Source organism: Nicotiana tomentosiformis, chromosome 11 (genome assembly GCF_000390325.3).
Source record: "Nicotiana tomentosiformis chromosome 11, ASM39032v3, whole genome shotgun sequence".
NCBI lineage: Eukaryota > Viridiplantae > Streptophyta > Magnoliopsida > Solanales > Solanaceae > Nicotiana > Nicotiana tomentosiformis.
In genome coordinates, this window is record NC_090822.1 from 27,108,398 (window position 1) to 27,122,554 (window position 14,157).

Genomic DNA, 14,157 nt, shown 5'->3' on the forward strand with positions numbered 1-14,157 from the left:
CTGATATCAATAAGCCCACCCCCGGTCAAACTTCCAAAATTATAACTTTTGCCATTTCAAGCCTAATTCTACTACAGACCTCCAAATCACAATCCGGACACGCTATTACATCCAAAATTACTCAACGGAGCTAACAAAACCATCAAAACTCGAATCCGAGGTCGTTTACATATAAGTCCACATCCGGTCAACTTTTCTAACTTAAGCTTTCAATTGCGAGACTAAGTGTCTCAATTCATTTCGAAATCCTTCCGGACCCAAACCAACTACCCCGATAAGTCATAAAATAACAGTAAAGCACAAGTGAGCAGAAAAATGGTGGAAACGGGCTACAACCCTCGAAACGACCGACCGAGTCGTTACAACTTAGTTTATAATCAAGTTCACCAGTTACCATAAATGAACTTATCACTACTCCACTATTAATTATCCTGCTAGCATGCCTCATTTGATGATAATCAAGTAAGAGAAAAGATATCAATCAACTAAGTTAAAACTGTAAACATAAAATATAACACCAAATTAGTCCTTACCTCAGCACATTTAATGCCACTTCTACTGATAAATACTTCATGTTCCACTGCTCTTAGCCCCTTAAATGCTGTAAGAAAACCCCTATCAGGGCCACTAGTTACCTGAAAATACTGCACATCTAAAACTTGAGATGTCCGTACCTGTGAAGATTGTGAGTTTTGCACCTTTCTACCATTTCCTCTTCCTCTAGCACCACTGGTTGTAACATTCTTCCTGTTGTTTCATGCTTGAGAGTGAGCCCATGATCTATTCCTATTGTTCAATGCTTGTGAGACAACCATTCCCTTTACAAACAAGGATATTAGATTGTTAAAGCCTATCTTAATAGACTATGTATAGAAGATAGAAACAATTAAGGGGTAATAAGAAAGTACCTCTAAAGTGACTTGAGGTTTGTTTGGATAACATCTTCTATTATGAGTTGTTGATGTAGAGATTGCGTCTCATTACCATTTCCCTCTTTGTAAGCTTTTCAATACTTTCTGTCTCTCCTTACTTCTTCTTTCTATTTTGGTCAAGTCTTCCTGCATTGTCCTAACAAGAGGTAATTCAACTTTTGCATTTGTTGTCTCAGACCACTTCTTCATATATGATACCGGTCCTATAAAATGAGAATAAGCTTTTAGGTAGATTTTTTTTCTATACCACTTACAAATATATTAAAGTTGATGTAATTCTCTTGCGATGCATTGTTGCTACTGCATGTGCACAAGATATCCTTTTTAGTCGCAAACATCTGCAATTACATTCTCCAGTAGGCAACTTAAAAATATGTTTAATCCCTATAAAATACTTAACTTCATGCCCAACATCACTATTTTATTGTTTTAATCACCTCATTGATCCCTCCGTATTTGCATTTAATACCATCATTGCCATTAGGGATTGTGATAATCCGATAGGTCATTATGAGTACTAGCCTTTACTTTTATGATTCGAGACCTCTGTGATATTTTTTGGTTTGCGTGTATGGTCCGTGTCGCTTTTCAAAAAGCTTTTATGTAAAATTTTGAAGAAAATGAAAATTTGACTAAAAATGAGGCTAGAGTTGACCATGATCAACATTTTAGGTAATCAATTCCAGATCAGTATTTTGTTCCGGTAGGTCCGTATTGTGATTTTGGACTTGGGCGTATGTCCGGAATTAAATTTGGAGGTCCCTAGGTTGATTTGACTTGTTCTACTTAAAGTTAGTAATTTGAATGTTTGGAAATTTCCTTGGTTTGACCGTAGGTTTACTTTATGGTTATCAGGTTTTTGGTTTTGGGACTTGGAATAGGCCCGTTTCATTATTTGAAACTTATTTGCAAAATTTGGTGAAATTCGGAGTTGATTTGATAAGATTCAAACGCTTGGTTGTGATTCTAAAGGTTCTTGAATTTTCTTTTGAACTTAATGCATTTTGATGTCCGATTAGTAGTTCTAAATGTTATTTGGGTATTTTGATCGCACGAGCGAGTTTTTATGATATTTTTAGACTTGTGTGGATGTTTGATTTGGATCCCTAAGGGATCGGGTGAGTTTTGGATTGGATTGAAATCATTTTTGGGTTGCTAGTGTGCTGGTGCTCTAGTTATCGCAATTGCGAACACCAGCCTCACAATTGTGAAGTGAATAGTAGGGGGCATGTATCGCAACTACGATGCCTCACACGCAATTACGAAGCAAGTCTGGGACTTGGTAGTTTTGCAATTACGATCATGTGGTCGCATTTGCGAGAGGAGCAGACTTCGCAAATGTGAAGTCAGTGTCGCATTTGCGACATTCCTCAAGTTTGTCAGGTGCCGCAATTGCAAGTTCTTCTTCGCAATTGCGATATTTGCACCTGAAAAAGGGCCGGGAAGTCAAAATTTTATCTCATTTGTATTTTTTTAGAATTCTAGACTTGGTAGGAGGCGGTTTGGAGAGGGGAGTTTTACCTACAATCATTGGGTAAGTGATTTTGATCTATTTTCAATTATATTATATGGTTATACATGACATTTAACATCAAATTCATGAGAATCTAAGAGAAATTTTGGGGATTTTTGTCTATGTTTTAAAAAATAAAAATTTGAGATTTGAAAATCGAATCGGACTAGGAATTTAAAACAAAATACATATATGGAATCGTGGGGTTATGAGTAGTTGATATCTACCCTTAGACTCGGGTTTTGATCTGGCGGGCCCGGGTTTGACTTTTTTCAATTTCATTAAAGATCGAATCTTTTTCACTTGTGGGTAATTTCTAAAGCTTATTTTAAATTATTTGAACTATATTTGGCTAGATTGGACTTGTTTGGAGGCTAATTCTAAAGGAAAGGCTGTGGTTGAGTGTTGATTTGATTGTGAAAAGAGGTAAGTGTTGTATCTAACCTTGACTTGAGAGAATTATTGTAACGACTCGACCGGTCATTTTGAGAGTATTAGACCCGATCCGCTAATTATTTCTCCCTCTATTTTATTTTGTGGTATGTGACTTGCCGGGGCGCTTGGTGTCGGGTTTGGGAGAGTTTCGAAGTGAAATAAGATACATAGTCCCTAAATTAGAAGTGTAAGTCGTAGGAGTTGACCGTAGTTTGACTTGTGTGAAGACGACTCCAGGATGGAGTTTTGGCAGTTTCAATAGCTCCATGGGGTAATTTTGGTCTTGGAAGCATGTCCGGATGTTGATTTGGAGGTCCGTAGGTCATTTCGGCGTTAATTGGCGAAAGTTGGAAGATTTTGAAAAGTTTGACAGTGAGTGGGCTTTTTGATATCGGGTTTGGATTCCTATTCCTTAAGTTGAAGTAGGTACATAATGTCATTTATGACTTGTGTGCAAAATTTGAGGTCAATTGGACTTGATTTGATAGGGTTCGACATCGAATGTAGAAGTTAAAAGTATATAAGTGCATTAGGCTTGAATTGGGGTGCGATTCATATTTTTTATGTTGTTGGATGTGATTTAAGGCCTCGACTAAGTTCGTATCGTATTTTATGACTTATTGGTGTATTTGGTTGAGGTCCCGGGGGGACTCGGGTGTGATTCGGACCATGTTTGGCGCATTTCAGATTCTTGAGGAGTTGCTGAATCTGGTGCTTCTAGTTTTCTTCTATGCGATCGCGTGGTTTGAACCACGATCACGAAGGTTTTTTTATGGCTTGATGGTTTTTACTCTACGTGTTCGCATATAGAAGGATGTGATCGCAGAGGTTTGGCTTGAAATTAATCGCGAACGCATGGTGGAGTTCGCGTTCGCGTAGAAGAATTGGCGAAGCTGGGGCTGAGGCAGTTGTGCTACGTGATCGCGTAGCCTGTGATGCGAACACGATGTTGAGGCAATGTTGTTATCCTTATTCATATGTGCTTTTGCGCGATCAGGAAAGGTTAAGTTGAGCTGGGCAAAAGTTTTTCTTACGCGATCGCAAGAGGATTTATGCGATCGCGATGTGTAAATAACTGGGCATCAGACTTAAGTTTCAAAATCGAGGGTTTATTTCCTATTACACAATTTGGACTTTGAGAGCTCGGTTTAAGGTGAATTTTCAAGGGATTTTTCAGAGGGATTAATGGGGTAAGAGTTCTTAACTCATTTTTTTAAAAATTAAATTTCACTAAATATCTTTGATTTCGTCATTTAATTAGGGATTTGGGTTGAAAAATTGGGGAAAAATGGAGAAAACTTCTTAGGCCGAATTTTGGGGATTTGAGCAAGATTTTGGTATCAGATTTGTGTAATTCTTGTATGGTTGGACTCGATATCGAATGAGTGGATTTTATAATTTTGGTCGGGTTCCGAGACATGGGCCCGGGTTGACTTTTTGGAGCAATTTTTCAATTCTTAGCTAAGATCATTATTTCATTATTTAAATTATTTTCCTATAGTTATATTTATAGTATGAAATTATTTTGGCTAAATTCGAGCTGTTCCAAGTTGGAAAATTGAGGGAAAGACCTTCTAATTGATTGATTGATTGAGCGTGGTTTGAGGTAAGTGACTTGTCTAACCTTGTGTGGGGGAAATCCCCTTAGGATTTGGTACTATGGTGATAATTTGTGATATGTGAAGGCCGTGTACGCAAGGTGACGAGTGCGTACACGGGCTAAATGTTGGAATTTCGATTTTAGCTACGTAGTTTCCTTTTCATGCCTTAATTGAGTTACTTTAGCATGTTGTAGTCATCATGTTTAGCCTAATTTCACATGTCTACTTGTCTTATCTCCTATTTGCAACTTGTATCACATGTTTAGTTGAGTTACTTGCTTTTCTTGATTTCCGTATTCATTACTTAACTGTGGAATTCTTTACTTGAAATTGCTATCCTTGAAATATCTTGTTGTTGAATTTGGTATTGAATTGCAAGGACGTGGTTCATTTGAGGCAAGGTATAAGTTGTGAAATATCATTCATTTAGTTGTTGTGTTTTGATTTTCGTATTATTGTTGAGGTGATTGTTTGGTTGTTTGCACGAGGTTTCTGTCGTGCTGTTGTTATTATTGTACGAGGTTTCTGCCGTGCAGTTGTTATTGTTTGCACAAGGTTTCTACCATGCCGTTGTGATTATTGATACGCATGCGGATGTATAATATTTGGGTGTTGAAACGCATGCAGTGAGATAAGGTGGGATTGATACGCATGACTAGTAGGGAAACTACTAGAAGCCATGCAGTGTGATAAGGTGAACTTAAATGCGGGATGCTATTTCGGAAAAAATAAATTTCAAAACCAAATATAAAGGCTCCCACGGTGATATAAGGAAAGACTGTGAGTTATTTTATGATTTGGGACTACGAGGCGGTACCTAGGGAGTACCCCTGTTGATCTTCTTTATTTGCTATATTCTTTAGTTGTTGTTACCTTAACATGTAAAATTTTTGTTTTCCTTTGGTGTTGTATTACCTTTCCTTGATTCCTTGTTGTTACGTCTCATAAATTCTTTATTGTTCACTTCTATGTCATTTTTATTATATCATTATATCTTCTGCTTGTTTCTTATTATCTCCAGTAGGGCCTTGACCTGACCTCGTCACTATTCTACCGAGGTTAGGCTTGGAACTTACTGGGTACCGTTGTGGTGTACTCATACTATACTTCTGCACATGTTGTGTGCATATCCAGATACATCCTATCAGCCTTGGTGTTAGCGCGTTACGTGGCTTGCTTATTGGAGACTTCAAGGTACACTTGTCCGCATCCGCAGGCCTCAGAGTCCCCTTCTATCCTATTTTTTTCTTATTTCTTTACATCTTTATAGACAGTGATATTTAGGAATGTTCAGTATTGTATCTAGAGCTTGTGACTTGTATTTAAACCGGGTTTTGGGAGATGAACATGTTGAGTTACAAATTTTATTCATATAGTTGTTGATGTTTTGAGATTTATATTATTATTCCGTTATTCCGCATGTTTTGTTAGGCTGACCTAGTCTTAGCGACTAGGTGCCGTCACGGCATCCGATGAAGGGGATTTGGGGTCGTGACAATTATGACTCGTTAAACTATTGTTTATGTCAATTATGTGAGAAAACAACGTATATGCGAGGTGACAAGTGTATATGCGTCATCGTAAGATTTAGCATATAGGATTGGGCTATTTATTTTCATGTATTCATTCTTCCATGTTATCTCTTGTTATATGCTATAATTGTTGCATGATCCTACTTGACATCTATGCTTTACTTGTTAAATTGTTACCTAATTTTTACTTACTTGATTTGTTCATTTCTCACTCAATACTCTGCTTACTTGATACTTATTCCTACTTGCCTTAATTGTATATTCTCATTGTCACATGTTTACCTGCTTTTATTGTCCTTATATTACTCGATGCACTCTATTACATTATTTCGTTTATGTGAGCTGTTTAGCTATTCTTGTATTGATGAATCGATAAGGTTAAAGATTTCGAAGTGTTGGATATTCTCTGTTATATTGGTGGATCTTAAATGTTCCGCACGTTTCATCTTCTTTCGTGTTGATATTTCGTATATATTAGTGTTGAGTTGTTTATGTTAATAATTTTAAATTATTGGGATCAAATTGCGTGCCGCAACGTCATTGAAATAAATTGATATGGTGGGATTGGCTTGCACACCGCAACTGTATTGAAATGATATGATATGAAGAGATAAGGATGGAATATGATGTGAACAGATGATGATATGGTGGGATCGGGTTGCGCGTCGCAATAGATTTGATGTGTTGTAAGACGATGATATGGTGGGATCAGGTTGCGCGCCGCAACGGATTTGATGTGTTGTAATTGTTTGTGGCTGTAGAGATTGTTCTCGGTATTGTAATATGAGATTTGAGATTTTGTTATTCTGGGGCCCTCTTGTAGTTGACCTACGAGCCCGGTTATTTAAGAATACTATTTTATTTCTATTCCTGTTTCTGTTATTACTGTTTCGTACATGTTGTTTGTGAGTGACTTCCCATAGCCTCGTCACTACTTCATCGAGGTTAGGCTCGACATTTATAGAGTATATAGGGTCGGTTGTACTTATGCTACACTTATGCACTTCTTGTGCAGATACTGGTGTTGGTCCCAGCGGCGCGTAGCAAAGACTACTCAGATTCAATTGCTTTTGGAGACTTGAGGTAGTGCTGCTGGCGTTCACAGCCCCTAAAGTCCCCTTTTATCCTATCTTTACTGTTTTCCTTATTTCAAACAGTTGTAGTTTGTTCAGACTTTATCTATAGTATTTTAGAATGCTTATGTATTCGTGACTCCAGATTTCTGGGAGATGTTTAGACTATGCTACGTTGTATTTATCACATCCATTTCAGACTATTGCAGTTTCTTATTATTAATATTTTGATTTAAATTGTTAAAGCTGGTTAAGTAATAAGCTAACATTGGCTTGCCTAGCAAGTGAAATGTTAGGCGCCTTTACGACCACGAGATTGGGGTTTCGGGTCGTGATAAGGATATGCCATCATTCTATGTATTTGCAGATGCCCTTACTTTGGTGAACCTATTCATTGTCTTTGTCCTAATTGTTTCAAGCATACTACTGATTGTCTTGTGTCTAGGACCCAATACCTATGTATTGAAGCTTTCAACCATATTATTATCCACACTATCACACTTGAAATAAGCTGTGAATAGTAAATTGCACCATTTCTCAGGATTATAACTTACCAAGTTTTCATATATCTTGTCATCTAATTTACTTAGATTGTCTAAGTTGCTTAGGAAACTGGCAAAAAGTTGATGGGGTGGGGGTTAAGGTATTTACTCTAATAAAATCTATCTTTACTTGTCTAATTTTCTTGTTTAACTTTTACTTTATATAAGTTATAGAGTACGTGTATTGCACATATTTGTTGCGTCAATAAAAATAATTATTGATATACAATATTCTTCTTCATATAAATAAATATTAATAGTATGTTTTAATTTAATTAAAATAGTTTTGATTAAAAATTATGAACTAAATATGGTAGCACAAGTTGCTCCATATTTAAATAAAATTGTAATTTTGGCAAAAAATGAATAGTTAGAGTTTGTACTATTTAAATAATGATATTTTACTAATCCTTTTGAATTTTGATTTTTTATAAGTTATTGGGTCTTCACTATATTGATAGTTCTTTGCCTTCTATCTTTTCAACTTCAATTTTCATTGCACCAACTTTTATAATTTCATGTAACTCCTATACAATTAATGTCACGATCCGAGTCGTTTTGAGCTCTAGCATGTTGTTCGACAATTTGAGGCCTTGAGTAACTTCACTTCATATTTTATGACTCGTACGTGTGGTCAGACTTAAATTTCGGGAAGTTCAAAGTTGATTCGTAAGGAAAATCCTCAATTCGGAAGCTTTAAGTTGGAAGAGTTGACCAAGGCTTGACATTTGAGTAAATGACCTCAAAATCGGGATTTGAAGGTTCCAATAGGTTTGTATGATGATTTCGTACTTGGCCGTGTATTCAGGTTGAGTATCGGGTGGCCCAGGAGCATTTCGGCACTTATTGTGGAAAGTTAGCATTTTGAAGGTTTTAGAATTTTCTAAATTTGATTTAAAGTGGACTTTGATGTTATGGAAGTCCGTTTGGGATTCCGAGCCTTAGAATAGGTTTGTATCGTGATTTATGATTTATACCTAAAGTATGGCATCATTCCGGAATGTTTAAGAATAATTCGGATGCGTTCGTCGAAGTATAAAAGTTTAAAAGTTTAAAGAAAGATTTCAATCGTCGATTTGTAGTTTTGATGTTGCTTAGTGTGATTTGAGGCCTCGAGCAGGTTCGTGTTATATTTTGGGACTTGTTGGTGTGATTGGACGGGGTCCAGGGGGGCTAGGGTGTGTTTCAGGATGGTTTTAAACTATTTTCCTTTGTTTTGTGATTGCCGATTTCTCGTGTCAGGGGAGTTCATTGCAATCGCGTAAATAGGCTCGTGATCGCATAATGTTGGTTAGGAGTTGGCGAAGTTGTTCTTCGCAATCGCGTATGGTGGCTTGCGAACGCGGAGTTTGTGCAGATAGTTCATTGCGTTTGCATGGAAATGATCGCGAATGTGAAGCGTTGGCATGGTAGCCTGGTTTGGAGGTTAGCTTTTAGCGATCACGTGGGTAAGTTCGTGATCGCGGAAGGAATGGATGAGGGGCGGGCAGGTTTGGTCTACGCATTCGCGGAGACGATATCGCGTTCGCGATGGTTTGGCAGGGTGTGCGTCATGATCGCGTCACCTTCCTCGCGTTCGCGTAGTGAGATTTCTGGGCGAGTTTGGTTTAGCCTTCGCGAGGGACATTCCGCGATCGCAAAGAGGAAAGACTGGGCAGAACATGATTTAATTCGGGACTTAGCTCATTTCACCCATTTTTCACTTGGGTTGGCAGAATTTGGGAGTTCTTGGAGGGAGATTTTCATCATTTATTGCAAGGTAAGTAATTCTCATTTATTGTGAGTTAAATACTTGGAGTATATATAGATTTTTGGATTTTGACCATGAAATTGGACATGGAATTAGGAATAAATTATATATATGAGTTCGCGGTGTTATGGGTAATGATTATCTTCAAGAATTTTCGGAATCCCGGTACGTGGGTACGAGGGTTGACTTTGTTCACTTTTCGAGCGGAGTTGGAAATTGTTATAAATTAATTAATTATGAGTGTTGGAGTATATTTTTATTGGTTTGTTGTTTGACTAGTTTAGGATTGTTTGGCTTTGAATTGAGGAGTTAGAGAGGCATTGGAGCCGGTTATTGGAACTTCGGAGCGAGGTAAGTCTCCTGTCTAACTTTGTGAGAGGGAAGCCACCCCGTAGGTATTAAGATTGTTATGTGCTACTAGTTATGGGTGCTACGTACGCACGAGGCGATGAGAGTTCGTATGTAAAAAGCATGTTTATGCCCGGGTAGACTTAGAACTTTATCATATAATATTTGAATTATTTGAACTAATTTTGCTTGCTTAATTAAGTGAATTTATAATTAAAATCTATTTAGGAATATATTAGGCTGAGCTTTATCGCCTTGAGTATTATGGTGAGATTTTTGATAAACGGTAAAATTCATATTTACTTTATGCTCCTGTACCTATGTTGTAAGCACGTGACTCACAATTCAATAAGTTTCTTCCTTTCTTGTGGATCAAGCCGAACACCTCGAAAGTATATGTATATATGAGATGCATCCATGGATCGGGTCGTATGACCTCGGCAGTGTATGTACACGACTACATGGATCAGGCCGAACAACCTCGGCATAATTCGTGCGTAAATCATTAGGAGTCCAAATAACCACGAGATTACCCTCTTAATTAAATTTTGAAATTACGTAATATTCTCTTTATGACCTGTCACGATCCAAAATCAGCTAAAGGTTATGATGACGCCTAACACCGCCGTCATGCAAGCCAACAGTGATCTATCAACTTACTTACTCATTTTAGTAATTTGAAATCATGATTTTCATTAATTACATAGTATAAAATTAGAATTTACAGAGTGGATGATAATATTTACACGAACTACAATGATGAACAACCTGTAGAAACCCTAAAACCCAGTGTCACAAGTGCATGCGCATTAACTAGGAAATATGATAAAATACAACATCTGTCTGGAATACAAATTAGACAAGAAGAATGTAAATAACTCTAATGGAGACTCTGTGTGCTGCGGACTCGTAACATGGAATGCAGCTCACCTAAGTCTCCGCTATAGCCGCGCCTATGCGCCCACAAGACCACTAGACATATGTGTACATGCACAAAATGTGCAACACGTGTAGCATGAGTACGTAAATATACTCAGTAAGTATCTAATCTAACCTCGAGGAAGTAGTGACGAGGGGTCGGATTCAACACTTACTATGGCTAACAATAATGTACCGAAATTATAATTAAGCATGGATTATACAAATACAGCTGAAAACTCAATAACAAGAAATAAATAAATAATTCTTTCACTGATAGTAAATCCAGAATTTATTTCCATTATTTAACAAATTAATCTTTCAAGCCAATGAAACAATATCAATTATAATTGGACTCCAAGAATTTTTACGCACGAATTATGTCGAGGTCGTACGACCCGATCCAATATACAAATATATAAATTGTGTACTGCCGAGGGTCAAACGACACGAACCATAGATGCATCTATCTGCTACCGAGGCATTCGGCCCGCTCCACAAAAAGAGGAAGTACATTAAAATAACCGATTCAAGATTATTAAGGGATTAATATTCAAAGAAATACCAATTCTCATTAACGGCCAAGTGACCCGTCCAAAACTCAAGTAAATGAAGTTTAACCTTTTAAAATTCCTTTATCAAGTTCCAATATAATTTAAGCAATTAAATTAAAAAGTAGGGTGCAAACACCGCAAATATAATATGATTTGGGTCCTAGACTACCCGGACATAAACATAATTAGTAGCTACGTACAGACTCTCGTCACCTCATGCGTACGCAACCCCCACAAATAAAAGCACATATTAAATCAATTCACTTATGGGGTTAATTCCCTCTTACAAGGTTAGAAAAGAGACTTACCTCGCTCCGAAGTTACACAATCAACTCCAAAGCTCTTCCAACAACTCAAACGGATGCCCATCGCTCTAAAACTAGGCAATCAATGTGCAATTCCATAAATATATACTCTAATACTCATTATAATCCAATTCATAACAATTTTCAACTCCACTTGAAAGGTCGATAAAGTCACCCTCGGGCCCACATGTCCGGATTCCGAAATTTTTTGAAGATAAACATTACCCATAACATTGCTAACTCAAATATATAATTTATTCCAAATTTCATGCCCAAATTCGTGGTCAAAATCCAAGAATACAAATTTCTAGGTTTTCCTTCAAAATCCAAAATTTTTACAAATTTTCATGTCTAAATCCATAAATAAATCTTGAACTCACAATACGCGGGAATCACTTACCTTGACATAGATGATGAAAATCTCCCCTTGAAGCTCTCCAAAATCGCCCAAACCAAGAGAGAAATGAGTGAAATGGGCAAAATCACCGAATTAAAACAATATGCCCAGACTCCGTTCTTCATCGCGTTCGCAAACTCATGGACGCGTTCGCGATGTCCAGCTGACCCTGCCCCTTCACGTTCGCATTCCACACTTCGCGTTCGTGTAGGGCAAACGACCTCAGGCCCAACTCTTCCTTTTCCTTCTACGCGAACTGGCCCTTCGCGTTCGCGTAGGTTCCTCAGGTACATCTCCGCGTTTGCGACCTCTGTGTTGCATTCACGATGAGTAATCTCCTCCAGCCCCACAAATCCTTCTTCGCGAACGCGATCGCCTGCACTCGTTCGCGATGAAGGACACCAGAACTAGCATCAGCAACAACAAAACATGGGGAAAATGATCCCGAAACCAACCCGAAACACACCCGAGGCCCCCGGGATCCCATCCAATCACACTGACCAGTTCCATAACATGACACGGACCTGCTCGAGGCCACAAATCACATCAAACAAATCGAAATCATGAATCGCGCCCCAATTCGAGCTTAATGAACTTTAGAACTTCAAACTTCTACATTCAACGCCAAAACCTATCAAATCGCATCCGATTGACCTCAAATTTTGCACGCAAGTAACATTTGACATTACAGACCTACTCCAACTTCCGAAATTGGAATCCGAACCCGATATAAAAAAGTCCACTCCCGGTTAAACTTCCTAAAAACCTTCGAATTTCCAACTTTCCCACTCTCGGAATCCCAAACAGACATCGATAACATTAAAATACACTTCACCCCAAACTTATGAAATTATTCCAAAATGCTAACTTTTCATAATAAGCACCGAAATTCTCCCGGGTCATCCAAAACTCGATCCGGGCATACGCTCAAGTCCGAAATCATCATACGAACCTATTGAAACTTGCAAATCCCAATTCCGAGGTCGATTACTCAATACTCCAACCTTAGTCAATACTTTCAACTTAAAGCTTCCGAAATAAAATATTTCTTTCCAAATTAACTTCGAACTTCCCGAAATTGAATTCTGACCACATATACAAGTCATAATACTTGAAGTAAAGCTACCCAAGGCCTCAAACCGCCGAACGACATGCTAGATCTCAAAACAATCGGTCGGGTCATTTCATTCTCCCCCACTTAAACATACGTTCGTCCTCGAACATGCTAAAACTGCTCCGGAGTTTTCCTAAATCATTGTTCAACACCTAGTGCACCTACCCGTGCTACCACAACCCGATTGAGCACATTAGCTCAAGCAAATCTGAAGATCCTCCCTTTTATTTAGTCAAATAAGCCTTAGAGCCAAATTTCAACATCCGAAAACCTCTACCAGGCCTGCTTTCAGCATACGAACACTGTATCAATCATTACACCCTGCACCAAAACATGATTGTATACCCTTACTGAATTCACACCATGCACGGCATAATCCGCATGACCATAATAACATCCTCTGACAACAATAGCTGCAATTCCATGAATTCGATGCTTGCAACACACCTCATGACGCATGTAAGTCATGTTCTAACTTTTGCAATTCTGCCACGATGGAAGAAATATGTAGAAATTCATAACCACCTGCCGAATCAACAAATCATTGAGTCTCTCCTCCTGACAAGAATCATTACTTCATTCTGAACTACATATTTGCTCTTTAATATGTCTTATATAAATCCGATCGCGCTGATCGTAGGTTCAGTAATCTCGTCTCACCCAGTACAAGCTGCTCCGGGAATAAGCCATTGCAAACACTATCTAAGATTTCATATGACGCCATCAATGCGCCAACAAGCTACCTTGAATATGACATATAAGGAAGAACGAACTTTGGAAAAGAACTACCCAGCCCGCGTAACGAATAAAACGACCATCAAATACTATGAGCCTTTCTCAGAGGTAAGAAAGAGGACACCCATACTAAATATAAAGAATCGTGCTTAACATCTCGTTGTTGCGACGTGCAACCCGATCCAACGTGACACTGTTGCAGTGTGCAACCCAATCCAAACATGACAATGTTGCGGCATGCAACCCGATCCACACCACATGCCCGTGGCGGCGTCCACCCAACCCAAACAATATACCTGTGGCGGCATGCTACCCGACCCACGCATAACAATCAAAAGTGAACACACATCAAGCCGTAACGCTTATACTCACAAAATGTCCGAATGTCAACCACAAGCATGCCAAGTG